General features: G+C 39.5%; 1 protein-coding gene across 1 annotated transcript in view; it reads right to left on the minus strand.

Annotated features, from left to right (window-relative positions):
• Mettl15 (methyltransferase like 15) overlaps positions 1-4,642 on the minus strand; it is a 175,145-nt gene extending 170,503 nt beyond the window's left edge. Inside the window, exon 1 of the mRNA XM_029537015.1 lies at positions 4,602-4,642. The gene's annotated coding sequence lies outside the window, so the exon portion shown is untranslated. The remainder of the gene's footprint in view (positions 1-4,601) is intronic.
• Positions 4,643-8,553: the final 3,911 nt, after the last annotated feature.

Here is an 8,553-nt window from a genome sequence, read left to right on the forward strand (position 1 = left end):
AAAAAAGAAAGAAAGAAAGAAAAAAGATGTTTCCTTAAAGATAATACATCAAATTTGTCTTAGAAATAATCTGCTAAATGATGTGACAATGAAAAATAGTGAAAGTGTGGAGGTGGCAAAAAAAAAAAAAAAAACTAGAGATAAAAAAGGGAATTTCTAGATCTTCAGCATCAACAAATTTAAAAAATGGTTAATTACTCTTTAAGTTCTCCAGATAAATTACAAAATTCAAGTACAACTACCCTTTATTTTAATTTTTTCAAAATAATAGTCATTTTTATTCAGCTGTAAGTGCCAACAAATCTAAACAATATTCTTTGTGCCTCCTTTGATTGTTATCACAATTCTTGGAGTTAAACATGATTATTCCTATATTACACATTAAAGAAAAAAATAGCTTGCCACATAGTCAGAGCCATAACTATAACTATAATGCAAAAGGCTTATCTTCAGAGTGTGAAATCTTTTATCTTCAGTGTTACAAACATAACCTAATGGAAGTATTTAATGTAACCATGCAATTTAAAGGCACACTACATAAACTATGTTTCTATATAGTATCTTTTGAATTAGATTGTTAATGGAAACAGTCTCCTATACCTTGGAGCTATACCTAAGTAGAGCTTTGCTTCTACTTAGAAGTAACAGTGTTGTGAGATCACCAATAAAGGGCACACAGTGTTTAGGCAAAAGAACAGAATCTGGAATAAACAACCTATACTCTATGCCCAAACAGTTTTACTATTTGATCTTTATATTTGGGGTTACACAAGAATGAAGGTACCCAGAGACCAAAGGCATTGCGTCCCCAGAGCTACAGTTACAGACAGTGGTAAGTAGGATGATGTGGGTCCTGAGAACTGAACTCAGGTCCCCAGCAGAACACACACAACCACTGAGCTGGCCCTTGGGCCAATTTTGACTTTTTTTTTTTTAAAGGAAGCACTGCTGCCAATAAAAACCTCAAAACAATGTGGGGGTAAAGCAATAAACAATTTGGACAACAAATTATTTGTAATGGCATTTTATTCTTTATTGTACTCAAATTTTATGCATTCATTTATCTATGTTCAAGGTAAAGCCTAATTATTATAGATGGAAAGATAGATAGATAGATAGATAGATAGATAGATAGATAGACAGACAGACAGATAGCTAGCTTGTAACCCAGGTAAACATGGAGAAGGGGTTACAAATAAATGAATATATATATATATAATAATCTAAGGAATAATAAAGGAATAATCTAATAATAATAAATAAATAATCTAAGGAATATATATATATATATATATATATATATATATATATATATACCTTAGATTATTTGTAGTAACCCTCTTTGCTGGGATAGTGCCATTAAAAAAAAAAAAAATCTTTGAGTGCAAACTATAAAGGAAATTCCTTCTTTGTAGCCCAGTCTCCTACCAAAGAAAGCAGGTCTCTCTGCAATCTTGTGAGATTGTTTAATTTACTGCCAGTCAGTAAACCTGGCCTCTAAGGCAGATTTCAATGTTACTGGATCATTTAACTTTTCTACACGGGCAAAGTTACCTGACGTCGTGGAAACCACAAAACTGGCCATGTTCAATTGTGGGATTACAGACTGGAGCCTTATAAATAGTCCTTCCTTCAGGACCCTAACAATTACTATTAGTTAGCCCCGTGAGGAAAAGTTATAAATCTAATTTTAAAGCTAGAAACGCGACCTGGGGGCTGGGGGCGGGGGCTAAGGCAGCGGAGGGTGGAAAAGGGGGGAATGCGCCCCTTAGTCAAAGGATCCCCGCTTTTCCAGGCCAATCTTCAAAGGGAAGGGTGGGAAGGCTGGGGTTCTCCAAAGCCAGGCCAAGTACACCGGAGGGGGCGGAGGAGGGGCTTGTTTCCTTATAGGCAGAGGATTCACACTCCCCACAACCTCAACACCAAAAGAGCCCTGTCTCCAACCCTGAACTAGGGACTTCTCCTCACCTGAGGCAACAAAAAAAAAAAAAAAAAAAAAAAAAGTTGGGTCGGCCGCAACGCTAAAACGCAGAAGAACGGGATTTGCGTACACCTAAGTCCCGAGTGGGGGAAACTTGTAAGAACGGACAGACGGGCCCTTGTCCTTCCGTCGGAGCAACTGAGGTGTGTCTGCCTTTAGTTCCGCTGCTGCTCCCTGTGAAAGGGTGTTGTGGGTCAGATCTTCCTGGAAAAACAAGATCTCACTTTTAAGGGTTTTGTTTTGTTTCGTTTTGTTTGTTTTAAAAATTGTTTTGATGTCTGGTGAAAGTTTAAATGTAACTTTCAATTTTCTGTCTACTATAAAAATACATTGATTTTATAATGGCTCCATACATCATCCAATTTCTAACCAAAGGTGGAAATTTCAACCTTCTTAACCTGTACATTTGGGAAGTTCCGGTCCCCTGCCCCAACTCTTTAATTTTGTTAGAAAGCATGAGGTTCTCTCGTCCTGTTATTACTTCTGCCAAACTCATGAGTTGACAACTGCACAATAATAGTATTGGTTGTATTGTTAAAACCTCTGTTTTAACCAAATGTATGATTCCTGGAGAGTATGGATCTCATAAGTGGAACCCTGCTATCAAGTAAGTACAATGCAGAACTGAAATTAAATGGGTAGTATTTGGATTAGGTGTGGCAACACTTGTAACACTAAGAAACCTATACAGTGTGGATGTCAAAACAAGACAAAGATGACATGTACATGTCTACTTAGTCATTTACCAATATGACTTTTCAAGATAACAAGATATATTTTCAAACTAAATTAAAAGATATTATAGTCACTTGACCTAGAAAGTATTTTAAAAACAAATGGCTAATTTTGACTTGGTTTCTTTTACAAGAGAAATACTTCCCTGTAGAAGTTTTTCCTAACACTTCAGTTTTCTCCTAATGGAATCAAAACAATATGTTTATATCTTATAGTTTGTTTTGAGAATAGAGTAAGGTAATGTTTAAGGGGTTAAAAATATGCCTGAGATGGATTTCTGAGTTTGAGGCCAGCCTGGTCTACAGAATGAGTTCCAGGACAGCCAGGGCTATACAGAGAAATCCTGTCTCGAAAAACCAAAAAAAAAAAAAAAAAAAAAAAAGAAAGAAAGAAAAGAAAAAAGAAAAAAAGAAAAAAAAATGCCTGAGACACCAAAGGTCTAGCACTATATATGGAAAGAATATTTAAAACAAAATGAACTCTCCTCATTTTTTTTTTTTTTTCTGAGACAGGGTTTCTCTGTGTAGCTCTGGCTGTCCTGGAACTCACCCTGTAGAGCAGGCCGGCCTTGAAATCAGAAATCTGCCTGCCTCTGCCTCCCAAGTGCTGGGATTAAAGGTGTGCGCCACCACTGCCTTGCAAACTCTCCTCATTTTTATTACCAAACCAGCGTCACAGAAATGATGATGGCATTAGTTGGTACATATAATACAATAAGAAATAAGTAGTCACTTCCAGGGCTCAAAAAAATTCATAAAACAAGCATAATGTATAATTTGTAACTCTCCTGATTTTCTTCAGTAGATGTAAGACATGATCATAATCTATGGGATTTCAGCACAATAGTGACTAATAGTAGTGCTCTGCACTGCTGGGTGCGGTGGCCTATGCCTTTAATCTCAGCACATGTGAAACAGAGGCCAGAAGATCTCTGTGAGTTCCAACCCACTTGTGTCTACATGGCAAGTTCCAGGCCAGCCATGACTACCGGGCAAGACCTTGTTTAAAATATAAAATAGGTTAGATAGATAGATAGATAGATAGACAGACACATACATACATACATAAATACAGACAGACATACAGACACACATGCATAAATCCTCTGCCCTGTAACGTCCTATTTTTACAGAAATCTAAACTCCAGGAGGGAAGGGATGTTGACCTCAGTGTGTACTAATATGCTCCTAAAATCTGCAAGAGTTGCTTACTAAATAGAGTCATATAAACAATAACAGTGTATCAGATCATACTACTAAATTTTTCTGAAGGGTTGAGAATGTCAACTCACTGATAAAAGGCTTACCTAGCCAACAATACAAATATAAGATACCCTGCCAAATTTTAAATGAGTTATCTTAGGAAAAATATTCCCCATGTTTCCAATCCATTTTTCTTTCTAAAGTATAGATTCAGACATAATGCAATCTGGAACAAGAATCCCATGATCCAATAATACTAGGCCAATATACCTAAGTAATTTTAGTTTGTAATGTCATACTTGGAGCATGTTAAATGCTGGCAAATAGCAAATATTTTCGCAAATACCAAATATTTTCAATCAGCAATAATGGAAGCAGGCCAGGAAGCCTTGACAAAAGAAAAGGAAGACTTGGGACCTGGAGCCAGAACACTTGGACTTGTAATTAATTCACATGGAGGCACCACACCTTCCAAACCATGAGACCTAATCCTTGGAAACCTAACCAGAAAGGGAAAAAGACAAAATAACCCAGGCCCTTTTACAGGCCCGCAGACTCCGCCTCTCCCGCTAAGAGAAACACATCGCTCAAAGCCCATGACACCCCAGACCCAGGGACTGTGGCATTACTAAACATCCCAGGTGGCTGCTTCCCACCTGCACCGCCGCCCGAGCTCCGCCCACCTCCGTCACGGCTGCCGGAAACGACCGCGCGCGTTGCCACGGCGACGCCCAGAAAAGCAGCTTCTCCTCCGGCTTCTAAGGCCCAGCCTCTGGCGCCAAACTGCGAGACGCCCGGGAAAACGTCTGACGTGATGACGTCATCCGAACGGCAGCCAATGAGATGGATAGCTGGGGAAGCTGGCTTGGGTTTGAATTTGTGGCTGTGTTTGGAGCGCCTGGAAGCCAACTCTACCAAGTTGTCGCGGTCACTTACTCTAGGTGAGTGAGGTGGACGCTGTGTCTGGGGACGCGTGGGTTGATTCGAGGGTCACCGGAGTGGAGGGTCCGGCGTCAGACGACAAAGTAGCTTTCGGCGGGCGGTAGGTCCGGAGCTACCGCTTGACAAGGCGAGCCTTTCTCAGCACCGAGGTTCTGGGCTTCGCCTCTGAATCCCGAGGGGAAGCTGGTCCCTTTCTCTGACTTAAACTGAGTTCTCTCACAGTCCAGCCTCCTAGAGTGTGAGGTTCCTTCCGGATTCCAAATTCGGAATGTCCTGCTTGGGCTGCACACGTGAGTGTGCGACTTCTGAGCTTTACTTAATGGGAGGAGCTTTTGTGCAGAGAGGCTCCTGGGTCAGTCTGGAGCCAGTTGTAGCCTCAGGCAAGACCGGCCCTGCCTGCCCACCTGTGATGCTGAAGATCACGAAAAAAAAGAAAAAAGAAAGAAAGAAAGAAAGAAAGAAAGAAAAGAAAAAAGTGCCAGGAGGCCAGAAAGCAGTCACTAATCATGCAGTTTCTGCCGCCCTTTTCAGTAGGAGCTCATTCGCCTTGCTAGTACAAAAAAGCCAAAGCTGGCTGTTGCTCATTATAATATGAATGGGGATTACTGGAGTAGAACTAATTTTGTTGGTGACATCATTCCACTTTGTCCAGTTCCTACCTTGGGTTTTGGAAGATTTTCTTGACCTTTGATGTTAGAAAATATGAAATCCACAGAGCTAATAAATAGTACTTGCTATTATACTCAGTGTATGATAAGAACTATTTCAGTCCGTAGGAATGGTTTTGCCTTGGGAGGTATTCTCATTATTGAACCAGTATTTACAGATATTTAAGATTTCTTTTTATTTTAAAGAGCATCCTGTCCCACTGTAGTTATCCATCAAATCAATAGACACTATAAAGTGACTATACTGTTAATGCTATGAAAGGCAATAGAAAAAGAAAGTAGCCCACCATCAGTACTGATATTCTTCCCTCATGTTAGTAAGGCAGTCAAATCAGTGACTGACAAAAAGGTTTAAGCCAGATAGAAACTGTAAATGAGACTAGGTCCCTGTTCTAAACTGTGTCGAATCAGAATTTACTACTTGAGTTTGGAATAATTCGTAGCCATGTCATTGTGCTTCTGTACACCTGATTAGAAGCATTTTCTTTTTCTTAGTCAAGAGATTTTGATTTGTATCTGGGTCCACTTTCTGTCTTACTAGTAATAACATATGGAAAAATTACTAAGTTCCTCCATTTGTGAGCCAGCCTTGCGTAATTGTTACACAGGTTGAATGACATGAGTATGAAGTGTCTGCTATGGTTCCTGACAGAGAATAACTCATGTGATCATCACTGTTGCCACCATACTGACCTGGGCAAAGCCTTTCTATCATATTCATTAATAATAGTTACTGTATATTAACAGAAAAAAAAAGCTCAAGCTACATTTCATAATTCAATCCTGCTTTAGTAAACAACATTCTACTAAGCACTGGGGCTTCCAGGAAAACAGATAAGCAGTGCTTACTACTTGATGGGAAGTGGGGAAATAGATTCTAATCCAAACATATGAACTAAATTACAACTCACAGGATGAGGAGTGCATATTGGCAGACTTAATTTATTGCTGCAGTCATTACATAATATATGTATAATAACAGTGTATGTCTAGAATGGGAAGAATCCTTAATGCCACCGAAGTATCTTTATTTTTTTTTAAAGAAAGTTTTTAATCTTTATGTAGAAAATTTTCAGGGCCTATACATGATTAAATTACCTTTTGGAGTCTATGTATTTTTATGTACTTTTATTAATTTAATTGTTATTTATATTTGAGAACTATATAGGTATAAACTAATAATCCTACTTGCTATCATTTCAGCATTCATTTTCTTATATTTCCTAACATATAGGTTAATCATACAATTTTGGAGCAGAAAAGGCTCTTAAATGCCATCTACTCTTTAGTTTAAATATTGCCAGTGAAAGCCCCTTCATGGTCCTCTTTTATACCCAGTCTTTCAGGAATGGATCAATAGTCTACTGTTATCTATAGACTTGCTTTATTCTCACCAAAAAAATCTTACCTCTGGCTCTTTTGTTTCTTCATTTTTTCCCCAATTTTTAATTAGGTATTTACTTCATTTACATTTCAAATGCTATCCCCAAAGTCCCCTATACCCTCCCCCCCCTGCTCCCCTACCCACCCACTCCCACTTCTTGGCCCTGGTGTTCCCCCTGTACTGGGGCATATAAAGTTTGCAAGACCAAGGGGCCTCTCTTCCCAATGATGACTGACTAGGCCATTTTCTGCTACGTATGCAGCTAGAGACACGAGCTCAGGGGGTACTGGTTAGTTCATATTGTTGTTCCACCTATAGGGTTGCAGACTCCTTCAGCTCCTTGAGTATTTTCTCTAGCTCCTCTATTGGGAGCCCTGTGTTCCATCCAATAGCTGACTGTGAGCATCCACTACTGTGTTTGACAGGCACTGACATAGCCTCACAAGAGACAGCTATATCAGGGTCCTTTCAGCAAAATCTTGCTGACATGTGCAATAGTGTCTGTGTTTGGTGGCTGATTATGGGATGGACCCCTGGGTGGGGCAGTTTCTGGATGGTCCATCCTTTCGTCTCAGCTCCACACTTTGTCTCTGTAATCCCTTCCATGGGAGTTTTGTTCCCAATTCTAAGAAGGAGCGAAGTGTCCACATTTTGGTCTTCGTTCTTCTGAAGTTTCATGTGTTTTAAAAATAGTATCTTGGGTATTCTAAGTTTCTGGGCTGATATCCACTTATCAGTGAGCGCATATCATGTGAGTTCTTTTGTGATTTGAGTTACCTCACTCAGGATGATACCCTCCAGATACATCCATTTGCCAAGGAATTTCATAAATTCATTGTTTTTAATAGCTGAGTAGTATTCCGTTGTGTAAATGTACCACATTTTCTGTATCCATTCCTCTGTTGAGGGACATCAGGGTTCTTTCCAGCTTCTGGCTATTANAAATAAGGCTGCTATGAACATGGTGGAGCATGTGTTCTTATTACCAGTTGGGACATCTTCTGGATATATGCCCAGGAGAGGTATTGCTGGATCCTCCGGTAGTACTATGTCCAATTTTCTGAGGAACTGCCATTCTGATTTCCAGAATGATTTTACAAGCTTGCAGTCCTGCCAACAATGGAGGAGTGTTCCTCTTTCTCAACATCCTCGCCAGCATCTTCTGTCACCTGAATTTTTGATCTTAGCCATTCTGACTGATGTGAGGTGGAATCTCAAGGTTGTTTTGATTTGCATTTCCCTGATGATTAAGGATATTGAACATTTTTTGAGGTGTTTCTCAGTCATTCGATATTCCTCAGTTGAGAATTCTTTGTTTAGGTCTGTGCCCCATTTTTTACTAGGGTTATTTGGTTTTCTGGAGTCCGTCTTCTTGAGTTCTTTATATATAATGGATATTAGCCCCCTATCTGATGTAGGATTGGTAAAGATACTTTCCTAATCTGTTGGTGGCCTTTTTGTCTTATTGACAGTGTGTATTGCCTAACAGAAGCTTTGCAGTTTTATGAGGTCCCATTTGTTAGTTCTCGATCTTACAGCACAAGCCTTTGCAGTTCTATTTAGGAATTTTTCCCCCATGCCCATATCTTCGAGGCTTTTCCCCACTTTCTCCTCTATAAGTTTCAGTGTCTCTGGTTTTAT

The sequence above is a fragment of the Mus pahari genome, chromosome 3 (assembly GCF_900095145.1).
Source record: "Mus pahari chromosome 3, PAHARI_EIJ_v1.1, whole genome shotgun sequence".
Taxonomy (NCBI): Eukaryota; Metazoa; Chordata; class Mammalia; order Rodentia; family Muridae; genus Mus; species Mus pahari.